Source organism: Herpailurus yagouaroundi, unplaced genomic scaffold (genome assembly GCF_014898765.1).
Source record: "Herpailurus yagouaroundi ecotype Mexico unplaced genomic scaffold, PumYag 188, whole genome shotgun sequence".
Classification (NCBI taxonomy): Eukaryota; Metazoa; Chordata; class Mammalia; order Carnivora; family Felidae; genus Herpailurus; species Herpailurus yagouaroundi.
The window spans coordinates 27,210,829-27,229,079 of NW_024412419.1; the positions used below are offsets into that span (position 1 = coordinate 27,210,829).

General features: G+C 40.1%; 1 protein-coding gene and 1 pseudogene across 6 annotated transcripts in view; one reads left to right on the plus strand and one right to left on the minus strand.

Annotated features, from left to right (window-relative positions):
- LTBP1 (latent transforming growth factor beta binding protein 1) overlaps window positions 1–18,251 on the plus strand; it is a 406,323-nt gene that overhangs the window by 79,050 nt on the left and 309,022 nt on the right. The window lies entirely within an intron of this gene.
- LOC121044613 (uncharacterized) lies at window positions 3,435–3,560 on the minus strand (annotated as a pseudogene).

Consider the following 18,251-nt stretch of genomic DNA (forward strand, 5'->3'; position numbering starts at 1 on the left):
TTCTGCTGTTTGGACCCAGGTGTCTATGTGAGGTGTCTTTTTTAAGCTAGACCAGATAGTGGAGGTAGATATTGAAATACACTGTCCTTAGAGCGTTTCAAAGGTTTGATTCTATCATAAGGTGTTAAACTGAGATTTAAGAAAACAAAACAAAACAAAAAAACCAAACGAAACACATTTGGTGGCAGAGTCATTGAAAGAAGAAGTGTTTTTAGTGGAAAAAAAAAAGGATTAAGAATAACAGAATTAGTTTTGAATTTCTTAATTTCATCTTTATCCCTGCCTTCTAAATTTATATTTTTGAGTATGTGTTAAATGTGCCTGTAAATGCAGTAGGGAGTGTGTATTGGGGGTTGGACTGAAGTTTTTTTTTTTTTTTCCTTCTGGTAGGTATATGATTCTTAATTTTTTAAAAATGTTTATTTTTGAGAGAGAGGGAGAGAGAGAGAGAGAGAGAGAGAGAGACACACACAGAGACAGAGTGTGAGTGGGGGAGGGGCAGAGAGCAAAGGAGACACAGAATCTGAAGCAGATTCCAGGCTCTGAGCTGCCAGCACAGACCCTGATGCGGGGCTCAAACTTAAGAACCATGAGATCATGACCTGAGCTGAAGTCGGGTGCTGAACCAACTGAGCCACCCAGGTGCCCCTGATACGGTACATGATTCTGAAAGTTGGGAGGCCAGTGGTCCATAGAAGGAGACCCGCTGGGATCTTTCTTACGAAATCATCCTGGTCTCTGTGGGATTGGGGGATGTTTCAGGGATTCGAGTCTCTTGCGCCCTGGAATGGTAGCCTCAGTGGTGGGGGAGGAAGAAGGACTGGCGGCATTCCTGGGGGACTGGGGGGGGGGGTCTGTTCATTTGCACTGCCTGAGTTGGGCTGTGGGGAGGGTGTGGTCCTACTGAAGGAGGCAGGACCGTGTCCTGCTGGCAAGGTCCTGGCACCCTGGAGGACGGGAGGAAATGCCTTGCGGAGGCTCTCTGCCTGGCCTGTTTGGGTTTCCATCTCTGGCAGAAACGGTTTTGATCATGAATTCTGTCTTCAGAACAGCACTGTCCAATAGTAATAGAATGTGAGCCACATGTCTAATTTTAAATTTTCTAGTAGTTACACTAAAAGGTAAAACAGATGAAGTTATTCAATAACATTATTTAACTAAAAATATCCAAATACCATTTCATTGTGTAATCAATATAAAATATTAATGAGATTTTTTTTCCTCCCATGCTGAGTTTTAAAAACGACTGTTTGGTTTATACTTACAACGCCTCGGTTGGGATTAACCATGTGTTCCGTGCTCATTAGCCAGTGCTGGTGCAGCTTTAGAACATCGATCAGAAATGTTACAGCAAAGTTAGAAGAAATCTGCACATCATCTAGCTTGTGGGTTTGGAGACCTGGCTGACTTCAGGATTTTCTCTTATCCCCCATTTTTTTTGCAGTAAGGTCTGTGCCCAACATGGGGCTTGAACTCAACCGTGAGATCAAGAGTTGCATGCTCTACTGACTGAGCCAGCCAGACGCCTGTCCTACCTTATCCACCCTCCATTTTTTAACAGTTGGAGTCCTGTATATTTTTAGAGTACACGTAATGGTTAAGGGATTTGAACACTTGTGGATAGCCAGTGTGCAGGTGACTTGTCTGTGGCTTCTGGAATCTCCCATTTTATTCCAGGTTGGGTGGGGAAAGACTGAGATGCTACTTTTTACCTTTTGACAGGGACTCAACGAAGAGAGGTTGTCCTGCATATAAGGTCATGGAGATGATGTCTCTGAACCTATATTGTCACCTGACTGTTGTCCAGCTGATGTGGCAGAGCTTACGTCCTGGGGGGAAGGCCCTAGACTCAGAAAGAAGATTTGGCTTCAGGTTTCTACCTTGTTCGACACCAGCTTTATCATCTGGGCAAATCCTTAGGCTTCTTGGTGAGGTTTCCTCAGCTGGAAAGTGAGCGTGGTCGTTCATCATGGTGTGATGGTCAAGTCTGAGTTAAGGATGGGGGAGTGCTGGAAAAAGTGCTGTTAGAAACCGCAAAGCTCTTGGGGCGCCTGGGTGGCTCAGTCGGTTGAGCGCCCAGGACTTCATCTCAGGTCATGATCTCGCGGTTCAAGAGTTCAAGCCCTGAGTCCAGCTCTGGGCTGACAGCTCAGAGCCTGGAGCCTGCTTCGGATTCTATGTCTCCCTCTCTCTCTGCCCCTCCCCTGCTCACACTTTGTCTCTCTCAAAAAATGAATAAACATTAAAAAAAATAAAACAACTTCAAAAGCCTTCTGAGAATGGAGAGGCAGCTGGGGGAGCCGTCTCATCCTAACTGTGGTGGTCCTGCCCTCTCTGAGATGGGGAATTTTCTAGAATGGGCCTGTGAAATAACTGTACCGTTCAGAGCTGGGTGTTGTGATGATTCATTTGCCGGCTAGACTGTGCCCAGGTTTTCAAAGCTTGTGTTGCCAAGTTGTGTGACGTGGGCAAGGCTGTGGTGGGTTTGCAGCCTTGGCCTTGTGCATGGTGTGCAACGGGGCCTGGACAGCTGGTGCCTTGTAATAAAACGGCAGTCGAGGGGCACCTGGGTGGCTCTGTCGTGAAGCGTCCGACTCTCGATTTTGGCTCATGGTTTGTCAGATTGAGCCCTGTGTTGGGTTCATGCTGTCGGCGTGGAGCCTACTTGGGATTCTGTTTTTCCTCTCTCTGCCCCTCCCCATGCACGTGCTTAAACTTAAAAAGAAAAAAAAAGGCAGTTGATTTCTGCTCCCACATCTTGCTCCATCTCTTTGGCTTCCAACAATCTCAATCCTAGAAAGCTATCAACTCTCCCCAGGAAGTGGAGAACCCAAAGAATTGGGCACATATTTTCATTTCCTTTTTAAATGATACAGTCTCTTTTCAAGTTTTACTTGAATATCGATTCATGGTTTGCATAAGCTGTTTGAATTTTAAACATGTATGTACAAAGCTTGGAGTTCCAATTTTACCCAAGTGATTGTTATGGGTGCAGCCTGGTCTCACACCTGTGTGATAGGCTGGTGAGGACTTCCTTGTGCTTGTCTGTCAAGAACCATGAAACTTCAGCCAGGAACACGGCAGGTCTCTGGGTGTGCACTAGAGGGCTGTGCTATTGGAACTCTGATACATGAGCTCTCCCATTTCAAAATTGACTGATACGTGCACATGTGGTATTTGGGAAAACTTAAGGTGAAAAAGCTTTAGTAACGTTGATTCTTTGAAAGAGGTGTTTACTACTGTTCACTTCTGTGAACTATTTTTAATGTTTGTATCATCTATCTAAAATTAAACTAGGGTCTTTAAGCATATTTAAACATTGTCTAAGAGTGAATGGGAAAATTTTGGCAAAAATAAGCAAAACCCCCCCCTTATTGAAATCTGGGAGAAATGGGTTTAAAAAACCCCACATAGGTAATGTCTAATATTATGTGAGAAAGTCAAAAACCTGATTTACCATTTGTCAGACCAGTTTAAAAAAAATTTTTTTTTAATATTTATTTTTGAACTGATAAGAACAGACACTACACTTGATCTTAGCCAAAAGGCCGAAAAGCAATTAATATTTATTTTTGAGAGACAGAGACAGAGCATGAGCTGGGGAGGGGTAGAGAAAGAGAGGGAGACACAGAATCCAGAGCATGCTCCAGGCTCTGAGCTGTCAACACAGAGCCCGATGTGGGGCTCAGACTCACCAACCACAAGATCAAGACCTGAGCCAAAGTCAGACACTAACTGACTGAGCCACCCAGGTGCCCCTGTCAAACCAGTTTTTTGACAATAAACTTATGTTGTCTTATGTAGAGCCAAGTTGTAGGACAAAACAGAAATGACATGCTAAGGGAAATTAGCTTATTGAGATACTAACAATAAATGTCTTTTTTTCTAAGTGTTATTTTAGAAAACAGCTTTGTTAATGGATTCCATGATTTTTTGGATTGCTTTCACTTTTGAAATTCCAGTCTCCTATTGAATTACTCCTCCTCCTCCATTTTCCCCCTTACCGTTGGACCAGAAGGACTAGAAGGAGGAAGTGGTACATGGTCTACTTTTTCCAGGATGGGTATAAGAGGCAGACGTCCAGTGGTGATGTCAGTGGGCAACCATCTTGGGTAGGATACTCACAAGAAAGCTCAAGCTACCTTTAATTAGTATTTAATCCTTAATTATCTTTAGGTGAGGCTAAGTTTTGCTGTCACAATCTCAATAACTTAATGTATTTATATCACAGTCTAGCGTGGAACAAGTGGCTCGCTATGGCAGCTCTTCTCCAATAGTGAATCAAAGGCCCAGTGGATTCCATTTTGTGACTCCTCATCTTGTGGTTCTTCATTTCGAACTCTGAGTTGAGGAGAAAGTAGGAAAGAGCGGGGAGAGGGATGGAGAAAGAGAGCTCTTGGAGATTCACATCTATGCTTTTTTTTTTTTTTTTGATGATTTTTTTTTTTTTTGGGATCTAATAATATGCCATACAATAATATGCCATACAATATTCCTGTGACAGGAAGTTGAGTAGTTCTTTCACTCACATTCTCATGGGGAGAACTTAGTGGTCCTAACCTAAATCTAAGGATGGCTGGGAAATGGAGTCTCTCTGTGGGTCCAGTAAGGAAAACAAAACAAAACAAAACAAAACACGGGCAAACATAATACTTTGTCACTGCTCCACTGAGTTTCTGTGACCTCCCCTTGACTCATGGGAAGCTCACGCTACTTTGGCCCACACTGATGGACAAGCAGGCTGTTTGCCTTATAGCCACCATCTCCATTCTGCCCAGCTGTGTGTTTTCTTCTCTCCTGTTCCAACAGATGTGGGGGAAGGGGCTCAGATCCCTCAGTGCATTGTGTAAGCAGACACCTGTCTGGGGAACAGTCGCCAATCTCCCTGTGTGGTGGGAAATCCCGAATTCAACAAGAGGTTCAATGGAACTGTCTTTCCTTGTTTGACCTTCAGAAAGACCCAGTTCCCCACAAGACTGTTGACGTGCTTATTCTCTTCTGTATCCTTTTCTCCTCTCCTTTACAGTTTGGGCTTGGAGTTGCAGGTGAGGAAGGTGTGCCTAGTAGATACCTCTTGCATAGGGGAGTGGGGTTTCTTTTATAGAAAATCCTTGCAGAGGATTTTCCTTATAATTCTACAAAATCATGAGTTACCATAGAAACAGGTAACAATTCTGAATCTCTTCAAATGATTTTTCTTCTGGGAATATCTACAAGATGCTAAAATATTTATTCAGTATATTTCAAAATTCCTTGTATTATTGGCATATTTTATTTCAGTGAGTTAATACAGAGTATGAGTCACCCTGTAGTAAATTTGATGCAGGTATTTTGATTTATTAATATTATACAAGCTTTATTTTGGAATAACTTTAGATTTACGGAAAAGTTGCAAGGATAATACAGGGACTTTGCATATACCTTTCACACTGGTGCTTAAGATGATTTAAGTTCATTTTAATGTACTGATTAAGAGTTTCTCTTAATGTTCATATATTGGACAACCATGTTAAATTTGTCAAAACTAAGAAATTAACATTGGTGAACTGCTGTTAACTAAACTATAGCTTTTATTCTGATTTCACCACTTTTTTCACTAATGTCCTTTTTCTGGTCCAAATCTGGTCCAGGATATTATCACTTGGCACTTGGTTGTCCTGTTTCCTCAATATCCTGTAATATGTTACAGTTTTTCGTTTTTCTTTTGTTTTTTCTAAACCTTGGCACTTCTGAAAGTATTTTGTGGTATGTCACCCAATTTGGGTTTATCAGTGTTTTTTCACGATGAGATGGACTTATGGGTTTGGGAGAAAAATACTGCAACGGTGAAGTGCCTTTCTCATCTCTTCAAATGAGGAGGTAGATGATAGAGACCATGGTATCACTGGTGATAATAATATTGACCACTTGCTAAGGTTGTGTCTCCCAGGTTTTGCTACTGGAAAATTATTGTTCTCCCATTCCATCCTTTCTTATAAGTCACCAAGTACCATCCACACACAAGAGGTGGGGAATTAAGCTCTACCTCTGGGGCTGTGAGGGGGGTGGTGGTATCTTTGTATTTTATTTGGAATTCTTTTGTATTATTTTGGAATACTTGTCTTGTTTCCCCCATTTAATGATTCAGTCTCTTATTTATATTAGTTTAGTTTGATACTTACTCTTTAGGTTATATGATAATTATTGTTCAAATTATTCCACCTTTGGCCATTGAGAGCTCTTTCAAGTTGACTGTTGGGTACAAAGAAACCTAGGAATGTTTCCAGTTACTTGGACCTGGATAAATAGGGGCTTCTCCACTTCCTCAGTGGTAACTGTTACATGACAAGCATGTTATGATCTTTGTAGATCAATAATACCTGTCTATAAGAAAGTATATAGAAACTTGGCAGTGTTTATGAAAGTCATAAGCATTTAGTAATATAATTAGCATTACAAGCTATTTCAGAGACTAATTCCTGCAAAAGACCATTGATAAAAGATTCTTAGGGGCTTAGAGGAAATTAGAAGAAACGACCCTACCTCCTCTGTTTTATAGATGAGAAATGAAAGCTTCCAAAGTTTAAGTGATTTGCCTACACAAAGCCAGGACTGAAACTCACTTCCAGGGCCTTATAAAGCTAGTTCTTTCCACTGAATCAAGCAGTTAGTCGTCCTCCTGTTTTTTGGTTTTCAAACATGAATACTCTGGAATATTTTGCAGATATAGAAACATAGTTGCTACGTAATGATAAATACTACTGGAGGAAGAATTTTGCATGTTTTACATAGGCATATCAAGTTGATAGCTTGTACTAAAGAGCACCTTAAAAACAATTTATTGAATTTCATATTTTGATAAGGTTTTCAGCACAGAAAACCAATGTTCTGGGTCTTTTGGATATACTTTGATGTCAGAATTTCTGTTTAACTGGTACTAATTCAATTGCCCTGATTTTATTTTGAGCCATGTCCACTTTAGTATAAATGTAGCAGGAGAAAAAGCATTTCCTTTTATGCTCAGAAAGTGACATGGCGTGCGTGCATTGAAATGACAGTGCTAGAAGAAGATGGAGAATGTGTGGAACCAACGTGTTAATTTTACCTGCGGTTTATTCAGAGTTAGGTGTTTATCTTATTTTCACAGCCGTGCACATTCACTGCCACTGGGTGTTATCCTTATGAGTGATTACCATTACATTAACTTGGTCTTCCAGGAGGGGAAGGATGATGTGAATTTCGTTTTAAAAGGCAGCATTGGTTAGTACAACATTTAAGAAGTGTTTTGCCTATGCCAGTAAAAAGCTATACCATTATGTTGATGGATTTGCTACTTTGTGTCCTATTAAGTATAAAATGTGACCATATATTTTGGATTCCAGCTTCTTTTCTGGTTTGTTGAGCACACCGGTGCTTAAGACGATGATTTAAATTAGTTTTAATGCACTTGGGTAATCAAGCGTACAATGCTTTGAAGCCACTAGCAGAGAAAAAGAAGAGGGCTATTCCAGCCTTCCCCACTAATGAGACCCATAAATCAACAGAATGAACATGGAACCTTCAGGGAGCCTTGAGATCTAATTTCAAACACCTTAAAGTTAGGACTCCTTTTCTTGGGTTCAGACTTGCTGGGACCATAGTGCCTTAGGGTAATGGCTGAGCTGAAAAATCTGGGTATAAAGTGGAGAACTTCTATAGGAAGAAAGCAGCTGGGCCACATACTCTGACTCTTACCCTTCGGATTGGACAGGCTTGGGGTTATTAGGAGGTCTGGGCCTGAAGGAGTGGAAGAGTTTTCGGTGTTGGTATTCATGTTCCAAACATAGATTATCTGAGAAATCATAACATGACTGCAAGAGGGAGAGCATTTTCCTTTCAGTGTATCATTATAGTGGGCTTCTGAAGCTAACTCTGCTGCGATAAATTTGGAGCATAAAAGCTTTTTGAGACAAAAGGAAGGAGCCTGAACTTTAGAGAATACATTGGACACCTCCCTAAAAGAACAGAGAAACGCCTTTTAGACTTCAGGTACATCTGTGGCAAATATGAAAACAAGCTATTTCTAGGCCTCTGGCAGAGGAGACTGGTCATTCACTGTGTTCTTAAAAACAAGGAAAATAGGCAAGAGACATTTGGAATAAAAGATCCAAGGTTTCTAGATGTTGTTGGTTCAGGCAGTGTCAGAAACTCTTAGCTCTTCTCTTGCAAGCTGACTTTGGACTGTATACATAGACGTATTTGAAATGGCAGACTCCACTCCCATGTATTTCACCCTGGTACTGGTCAAGTGTATGTGCCGGTGCATGATGGGATGAGAGTTTAGGACTCCAAAATGGTGTTAGAAGTGAGCTGAGAAGAAATGACAGTGTCCTAGGGATGCTTTTTGTTTAATTTCCCCCTTGAAAACGCACTGGAATCCTAGAGCACATGAAGGTACTTAATTCTAATAACTGTAGGACTATTTGCATACTAGGTAGGTTTCTGTGGATTTTAGTAACGTGTTGTCTTTGATCGTTACTGGGAACCATTTAACTACAAGGTGTAATGGCACAATTATTTTGCCATAAAAGTTTATATTTTGATTTGGGCTGTGTGTAAATCATCTTAAAGGGTGTGTGTGTGTGTGTGTGTGTGTGTGTGTGTGTGTGTGTATACTCTATGTATAGGAGCAGGCCGGGGTTGGGGTGGCTTTTAAATTGCTTACACTGAATTTAAAATTCTAGGTGTTTTTTGTTTTTTGTTTTTTTTTAAGAAATACTATGATGGCTAAAATTGAAATATTTGTGGTCATTAAAAACAAAGCAATCAGAGAGAATGGATTATTTTCATATTCAAAAGAAAATTCAAAATCAGAAAGCCTTCTGGTTTTGAAGTGAAAAGCACAATGTTTATATATTTTTTAAGACTCAGGTTTTATAGCTATTGGAATATTCTTGCTTGGCAGGTTTTGTTTTTCTTTCTTTCTTTCTTTCTTTCTTTCTTTCTTTCTAGACTAAAAATGACATTACTTAAAGTGTTTCTCTGAAATGGCTCTTGTACACGTTGAAACAGAATTAACTGTAGCCTTGTACTTGATTATATCACATCAGATTGTAGAACAGTAAGGGTGTTTTGCCTGGTCCTGACGTGGAGGAAGGTGTTAGTAGGGCTGTTCCTTTCACTTAGGGGGATAATGAGGGATAAAGTGATCAAAGTGGTTATGGAATATAATTTAATCTGTATTTATGAAAGACTTCATTTTCCTAACCAAGTATCTCATGGTGGTACTCACTGTGTGTTTTCAAGTCCCTTTTGTTTACTTGATTGTTTTCAGACTGAGATGCAGCTGTTAGCACTACATTTTACCCATAAACACTCGAGCATACATATTAACTAGAGCTCAGTATTTATCGTTTTCTGTGTTTCCGATTATATGCACTGAAATGAACAAGTCTTACCTGTACCCATTGAATTTTGAGAAATGTATACACTCATGGAACCCAGATTCAATTGGGTGGAGAGCTTTTTAACCTTACCTAAGAATCCTGTCCGCCTTTTTCCACTCAGTCCTACCCTCTGCCCTAGAGACCTTGACTGTTCTGATCTTTTCACTGTAGGTTAGTTTTCCCTGTTGCAAACTTCATGTAAATGAATTTATACGGCGTGCCCTCTTGGGTACAGTTTCTTTTACTCACCATATTTTTTTGGAGATTCACTCATATTACCATCTGAGTAAGTAGTTCATGCCTTTTTGTTGTTGAGTAGTATTCCGTTGTAGAAGTAAAACAGTTTGGTCAGCTGGTCATTTGTTGATGGATACCTAGGATGTTTCTAATTTGGTGCTGTTGTGACTAAAGCTGCTATGAACATTGTTGTGTTAGTCTTTTTGTGGACATATGCTTTCAATTCTTTTGGGTAAATACTTAGGCGTGGAATTTCTGTGTTGTAAGGTAGGCATATGCTTAGTTTTATAAGAAACTAACGATCTTTTCCCAGAGTGGTTTTACTGTTTTACTCTCCCGCAGAGAAAGAATGAACGTTCTGTTTGCTCCATATATACACCAACATATGGTATTGTCAGTCGTTTTCATATTGATTTTTCTTAATGTGTAGTGGTATCTCATTATGTTTTTAATTTGCATTTCCCTGATGACTAATGGTGGTGAATGACTTTGAATGTACACTTTGGTCATCTCGTGAAATGTCTGTTCATTCTTTTGCACACTTACTAATTGTTTTTTCTCTGAGTTGGAATTCATTATCCTGGATACCAATCTTTTTTATCACATGCACAATGCATTTTTTTTCTCCCAGTCTGTGGCTAGCCTTTTAATTTTCTTTCTGTTTGTTGATAAGCAGAAGATAATAATTTTGAAGTCTAATTCATTTTTTTTTACACGGTTGATTTGTGCCATTTAAGAAATCTTTGCCTATGCCTAAATTGTATATTTTCCTTTGATTTCTTTAGTAGCATTACAGTGGTTTTTAAAAATTTTTATTATTTTTTTTATGTCAGTGTCAATGTTTATTGACTTGGGTCAATGTTGGCATTTTATAGCCCAGAATTAAAATAATGGAATTTTAGAGCTAGACAGGACTTCTGAGATCACCCTGTTACCTCCCAATACCTCCTTCTGGATGAGAAGAATTGCAGTTTTAATCTTTAAATTTGGGCCTGTGTTTAATTTAGAGTTAATATTTGTGTGTAGCATAAGACAAGGATCCAGGTTCATTTTTTCCATACTGATACCACTTGTTTCGGCATCATTTGTTGGAAAAAAATTTTCCCCCTTTGGGTGCCTTCTGTCAAAAATCAGTCAACTATGGGGTGCCTTGGTGGCTCAGTCGGTTAAGTGGCCGACTTTGGCTCAGGTCATGATCCCGCGGTCCGTGAGTTCGAGCCCCGCGTCGGGGCTCTGTGCTGACAGCTCAGAGCCTGGAGCCCGTTTCAGATTCTGTGTCTCCCTCTCTCTGACCCTCCCCCGTTCATGCTGTGTCTCTCTCTGTCTCAAAAATAAATAAACGTTAAAAAAAATATATAAAAAAAAATCAGTCAACTATATCTGTATGAGTCTATTTGGTAGGTTCTAGTCTATTTTATTGACCTACTCGTTGATTGTTGGAGCTAGAACCACACTGTCTTGAGTCTTGTAGCTTCAAAAGCAAGTCTTCATATGAAGTTGTGTTAAGTCTTCCAATTTTGTTTCCTTTTTTGGTGATTGATATTTGTAGGACCTTCATGTTTCTATATAAATTATAGAATCAGCTTGTCATTTTTTTTTTTTTTTAACAAAATAGGAATTGTGGTGAGACTTTGACTTGCATTGTCTTGATGCTGGATTCCTTGGTGTTTACCAGATCAAACTGTTTTCATAATAATAGGGAGACATTGCTTGCTTTCACACTCTCATTTTCTCTCACACGTACTTAGTCTTTGAGAGGCTATATAATGTGTGATCTTGTAATAGATTGAGTGCAGAAGCAGATTGGAAAATTTAGCTGCCTTCTATTCTAAATATGAAGGATATTGGCAAAAATGTAAAACAATGCAAATATTCTCAATTTTATGCTTTTAGGAAGACTTTTCGTAAAACTTTGTGTTAATGTCTAATGAATGTTAATTTTAAATGAACTATTGTAACATAATTTTGTTTTATTTTTCATGGTAAATGTGACAGATATCTCATCCACAGAAATTAAAACTTTTTGGATCCTCCATAGTTTTTAAGAGTGTCAAGGAGTCCTGAGAAAAGGAATTTGGAAACTTGCTGCTGTAGATCAAATTTGGGATAATTAACATGTTAACAATATTCATTCTTCGGATCCGTGAACATGGTGTATCTCTACATTTATTTACATTTTGTAGTTTTCAGTATAGACCTTCAGAAATACCTTTTGGTAAATGTGTCCTTAAGTATTCTATGCTTTGTGATGCTATGTAAATTTTCTGATGGCTTGCTAACTTATACAAACATATTTGATTTATACTGGCTGACCTTGTATTCTGCAAATTTGTGAAATTCAGACCTCATTCTGGTAGTTCCATGTCAAGAATTGTGAAGAGTTTCAGCTGTTTTCCTGGTTGCAGGCTAACCATTTAGCCTCCTACAGTTTTATAGATGCTGACAGAAGACAAGAGAATCCTCAGAGACAGGAGACTTGATTACTCATGGCACATCAGGCAGTATGAACTTCATGTTTACGTTTCTTCCCATAGCTCCTTAGTCCCTTAGGGCTGCTAACTTCGTGGGTTTGTATCACAGGCAGGGAGCCCCGAGCTTAGCAAAATCCATTCTCTGCAAGTAGCTGCTGACAAATTTTGCCTAACCTTTGCCCCAGAGAGACCTGTTTTTTTTTTTTTTTTTTTCATTTTCCTGGACAGCAAACAAATCTTTTTGCTCCAGAGGGAGACACTGTCTCTGTTGTCCAAGGCTGTGGACTTTCCAAACATCCTTGAAAAGATTATCCAGATCAAAAGCGGATACAAGACCTGCAGAAACACAGCAATGGTTCTCCTTGTGATTACCACTGTAGGTTTGTTTTTTTTTTCCAGTTTGTCCTGATTCTACCCCTTAAACTTTATCTTTTATACAGATGCTCAGTCTGATAGTTCCCCAGATCTTGTTTTGAAGTATCACTTCGCTACTTATTGGGGGCTTAGTTCTCTAGCCTTTGAGTTTATGGTCCTTTGATGCCTTAGTCCTGCTCTGTTGACCCAGCCTCTTTTCTCATACTCCCATCAGCAACCCTGATGCTCACCTTCAGTCGAGGACTTTTCTTGAGGCAGTTCTCTTCCCTGCCATGTTGGTCTGTCCCTTCTGCTTCTCCCAACCCTACCACTGTTACAGAGATCCAAACATAGATCAAACCCCACCACTGTTCCATACTTCCCCAACCTGTTCACTCTTCCCACGAACATTAATCTTTCTTCTCATCACCTAGGGCACGAATTAACAGCCATACATAAATGAATACGTACATAGTCAATTGCACTTGCTTAATTACAGAATATTACTGTGTAGAGAAAGGCAGAGGTTAACCATTTTATGTTTCTTTGACTAGATAACACTGGTATGGTGGCTCTCTGTGCTAATTTTGTTCTCCCAAAAAATGTACGAGTGCATGAATGGATTGATTTTTATGCCTTGTGTGTTTTTCAGTGCCCGGCATGGTGTTGGGAACGTGGTAGATGCTTTAGTCATGAATTCAACACCTAAATATTTATGAAATCTTTATATTGTAACCTCAAGAATGAGTTCTAAAACTTAGTTCTATGGGGAATGGGATTTGACCTGTAGGATGTACAAAAGTAAAAACTTGAAAATTTTTAATTGAAGAATTAACATACAGTATTATCTGCAGGTATGCAACATGGTAGTTTGATTACATTACAAAATGACCAAAATTCTTATGTTGTCAGTATTAAGCATACTTTTGAGGGAGAGTTAAAGAGCAGGAAATTGAAAAATGAATTAGAGCTGCAGTATTTTAATTCTATTCTTTTTAGTTGTACTGTTGAATGTATGTCACGTGAGGGAAGTCCAGTCACCTATCTACTTTTACCTTTAGTAATATTATGGTTAATAACAATGTTGTGTCTACTTCCCGAAGTATAAACACCCTGTAATAATTAAGGGTTGGAGAAATACTGGGCTAGGAGGCATGTTGGAATACAGACTGCTATTAAAAATTAATGGACTTACTCATAGGTTCTTGGATCATCTGGAAAAATGTGGTGGAGACTTTGGAGGGGTTTGTGAGTAGACATGAAAGGGAGGGGGCCTTTGCAAAGTTGTTACTTTTTAAGGGGACCAGAAATCAGAGTTTGGAAGACTAGCAACGTATTAACGGCTGACAGTGGCTCCTGATCTATTCCTTGATAAGCTCTAGCATTCTCATCAGGGCTTCCTTGGTCCATTCACATGGAGCTACTGGAGAGATTTGGGTACTCTGAAACCTCATGTTACTTACTGGCAGGCTCCAAGGCCATCTTTGAGTAAGGCCAGTCTGTTTGTAAAGATGGAAGGGGCCAGGAATGGGATGGGGTGGGAATCAACTTGGATAAACGCTTTCCCCTCCAGCTCTCCATCTCCTATATGCCTGGAGCAGGCGCACAGGAAGCATGGAAATCATGCTTCTCCAAAGCCAGGTGTCTCTGCATGGGGCCCACACTTGCCATTCTTACCAGGAAAAGGTGATTGTGCTCTGCTGTGCTGTATTTGCTCTTAGCAGTTGCAGCTGGTTTGATGACAATCTGATTCTTCTCTCTAACCCATGTCTGTCTGTAGTAAGCCTCAGTCTTGGTGAGAGAGAATGACCTTCCCAGGGAAAAGGGGTGTGCTTTGCTTAAAGGACTTATTTTTTCTCTAGCCTCCTTTGCTGTTTTTGGGAGCTCACTTCTGTGATGGCCCAGGTGCCTTACCTTGAACTGTTTAAAGCATTGGTTAAGGATCAGACAGACCTGATTTCAAGTTGTTGCTCTGCTTTTTACCAGCAGTAGGACTAATGGGCAGTCATGTAACTTGTGTGAACTTTAGTTTTCTGAGTGAGGAATAATACATAGGTGGCTATGTCATGTAATAGGATTAAATGTAGAGCTCTGAGGTCATTACCTGGCACATCAGTTGTTCATCCATAGATTGTGGTGGTTATCATAATCATACTTGTAATCAGGCATCAGAGAATTTGTCATCTGAGACTTCTGTGAAGGTAAATGGACTTGACCTAGGCAAAAGTATGAAGTGGGCAAGGCTTATCTGTGGCATCTCTAATTCCTCTTTTCTTCATTCTCCATTGGCCTCTCCTTTCCTCCTTCCTGGACCCAGTGGCATTTGGTTTTCTGACTGCCTTCCTCAAATGGAAAAGGTTAAGAGTCTGATCCTGGTATCGCTGTGCTGTTGGAACCAAACGTCATGCAAATAAGAGATTGGCAATCAAGCTGCCTTTGTTTGGCCCAGGAGCAAAGAAGGTTTATTTTTTTTATTTTATTTTTTTGTTTGCATTTTTAAATGTTGGAAACAAATCAAAAGAAGAATAATTTGTGACACATAACGTATGAAAGCAGATTTCAGTTTCATGAGTCAAGTTTTACTGGAGCACAGCCCCGCTCAGTTGTTTACATGTTGTCTACAGCTGCTTTCTCCATACACCCTCAAGCTTGAGTTGCGACAGGGGCCGTACAGAGCTCCCGTGTCACTTTGTGCTGTGATTCACGGTGGCACAGGTGTAACTTGACAGTGTTTTGAGTGCCACATATGTGCCTTTATAGCCTCTTCAGCCCTCTGTTGTTGAAGGAAGTGGTAAAGCGGGATGAGGCCGTGCTGAAAGAATCCACCATCTGCATTTCCTTCTGCGGGCCAGGCGCTCAACACGGCACACCGTGCGCACGGGAGAGCAGCTGAGAAAAGTTAGAACGTAAAACCAGTATCCCATTATGGTAGAGTTTCTCTCCCCGATGCCCCAAAATGAAGTGAAGTTGTGACCAAAGTAAGTTTTCAAGTGGCTTGTTAGCCCGGTCAGAAAAGCTAGTTGTTGTTGGTGAATTAATGCAATCTTGTTTCACCACCGCAGTTGAAGAAATAGGTTAAGAGAAAACAAAATTACTCAAACTTAGTATTCTCTCGACAAGAACCACTGTTCGAGGATACTGTGCTCGATGTCTGTAGTCAAGCAGTGAGGCAGATGGTTTTCCTTGCTTCTTGATGAGTCCACAAATACTAACTCTGCTCAGTTGTTGATTGCTTGGATCGATGTAGAGTTTGAAGTGATGGAAAAGTTAGTGTCTATGGATAGTCTGTACAGAACAGCTACATACAGGAGGGAATGTTCTCAAAGAAACAAAACATAGATTCTACTAAAGATTGTACTGAATTAAACGTGGTTAATGACTGGTGATAAAGATGTGTGGCTCAGGGATGCCTGGCTGGCTCGGTGAGTAGAGCATATGACTCTTGATCCCAGGGTTATGAGTTTGAGTCCCATGTTGGGTATGGAGATTATTTAAAAATTGTAAAAAAAAAAAATGTGTGGATCAGAAAAAGGCTTAGTGGGATAAGTTTACAAAGCTTGTGAAAATACAGGGTGTTGAAAGTCTATGGCTATTGATTTTATCAGCAGGTACTTTGGAAGTACTTGAATTTGTCTTGTGTTATTGAACAAGTGCCAATGGTAGACTTAATTTGTTCTCTTAAACTAAGTTAGTGACTTCTGTGAATTTTTGTCAGAAATAAAAACTGAATATCCTGATCTGCCCTACCACACAGCACTTGGATGGCTTTGCTCTGGGAAGAGTATATGTGTTTTTTGTGAAGTTTTAAACTTGAGGGCCAAGATGAAAATTCTTCTGAACAGAAAGTACTGCCTTTAGCCACTAATAGCGGACACTGAGTGGCGTTGGAAATTAGCTTTTGTTTCAGACTTGATAATGAGCTAACATGGAACTACAACTCGAAACAGTGCTTCTATGTGAAACTTAATACTTAGTTTATTTAGACAACAGACACTGTTCAAATCACTAGAATGTTAAGCTCTTTCATGTCTTCCTTTGTTGTCAAGTTAAAATAAGGAATGGGATCTCTCTTCTCAATCCACTTGGTAGTAGTTAATTTTTCTTAGCTCAGTTGAAATACTGGCAGTGCTTTTCAGACCTCAATGCAAGTCCACAGGAAATTTCCCTGCGTCCGAATCCATTTAACTGTGCAAATGAGGAGCTTTCACCTAATTTCGGTGGGAATGTGCAATGTGAAATCCTAAAAGGAAAATATTAGCTGAAGACTCTAATAGAATTTCTTAGAATGCCATCCGTGTGCTGAATGTAGTTAATTAAAATCACACTCTTGGATTAGTACTACATATTTGTGTGAAAAGAAATTTTGAAGATGAAATACGTAAAATCACATTACGGATCAGTATTAATAGGTAAACATGTGCAATTGATTTTTAAGGATAGAGAATGCTAACTTTGAACCCCAGATAAGCAAATTGTCATCTCCCAAATGGAATATCATTCTTCACAGTAGGAGGCTTCTATGACAAATAACTGCATTTTATTATGTTTTGAACTTTGTCAGTATAAAGTATATGTGTTGAAATTTTTTTTTTTTTTTTTTTTTTTAAAGTATATGTGTTGAAATTCCCTCTTGGCCCACAAAAACTAAAATGTTTATTATGTGGCCCTAAACTGAAAAATTCTGCTAACCTCTCATTTGTATGTGTCTATTTCTTCTGTATCTATCTTCAGGGAATGAATGTTTTTGTGTCCTGATAAAGGTCAGTATCCAAAACCAATAGTGGTAAGGGAGATTTTGTCCTTTGGCTCTAGATGCTAAGCTCACTTAGACTTTACTCTTGTTCTTACGTAGTAGTAGGTTGTCTATCAGAGGGCAGAGCACAAAACAGAGCATGAGATTCCCTTTCCTGGTCCCTTTTAGGTGTTCTTCTCCCCTGAGAGATGGCTCCACTCAAGGCCTCGTTTCTGAGAGCTTGGAATGAGGAGGGGGGTGGTGCCGGCTCCATGTACTGATTTCTCTCCACCGCTCCTTTGGCCCCCACCCCTGTCTGCCTCTCTTCCTCCTTGCATTCAAGGAAACACATCTTTCATCTCTCAGAGGTCCAGCACCCATTCTTGCTATTCCCTCTGGGTCATCCCTTTTGATTTGGAAGATTTCCTTGAAGGCCTGGACGATGAGCCGCCTACTCCAGAGTTGTTGCTGTTTCCTAAAGCTTCCTTGGGAAGAAGAGGGGAGAGGAAGTGGGTAACAGTGACCCTTCTACCCTTGACACCCCTGGTGAGTGTGAATGTGTTTGTGCACCCATGCACGTACACATGTGCATCGTCTGGAAGTCCTGGGTTGGGATTCTTGTCAAGCTTGGCAGACCTAGGACCTCCGTAGCATAGGCACCTGCTCACAGACCGCTTTTTTGCTCACAAACAAAACAGATCAGGGGTGACTATGGTCATCAGTGTTTCAGTGTTTGCCTCTCAGTTTCCTTTTTTCTTCCTTCCTGTCCCCAGAGGCCCACTGCCATTACTCTTTTGTGCAGTTTTAACTTATCTGGGTTATTTATGAGGGGGTGGATGGGTGTAGTGCTCCTGACAGACTGAGAATGTCAAACACTCCTCCACAGTGCTGGGTACAGCCCACGATGCAAAGGAAACTCTTTGAGACCTTGGTCTATTGATCATGTCGAAAGTGAGCGTAGCATGTGGGAAAATGACTCACTGGTGTGACTTCACCATTGCCCTTATTTTAAACTTCTTACAGGGGAAGCATAACCTAGTTCTGACAAAGATT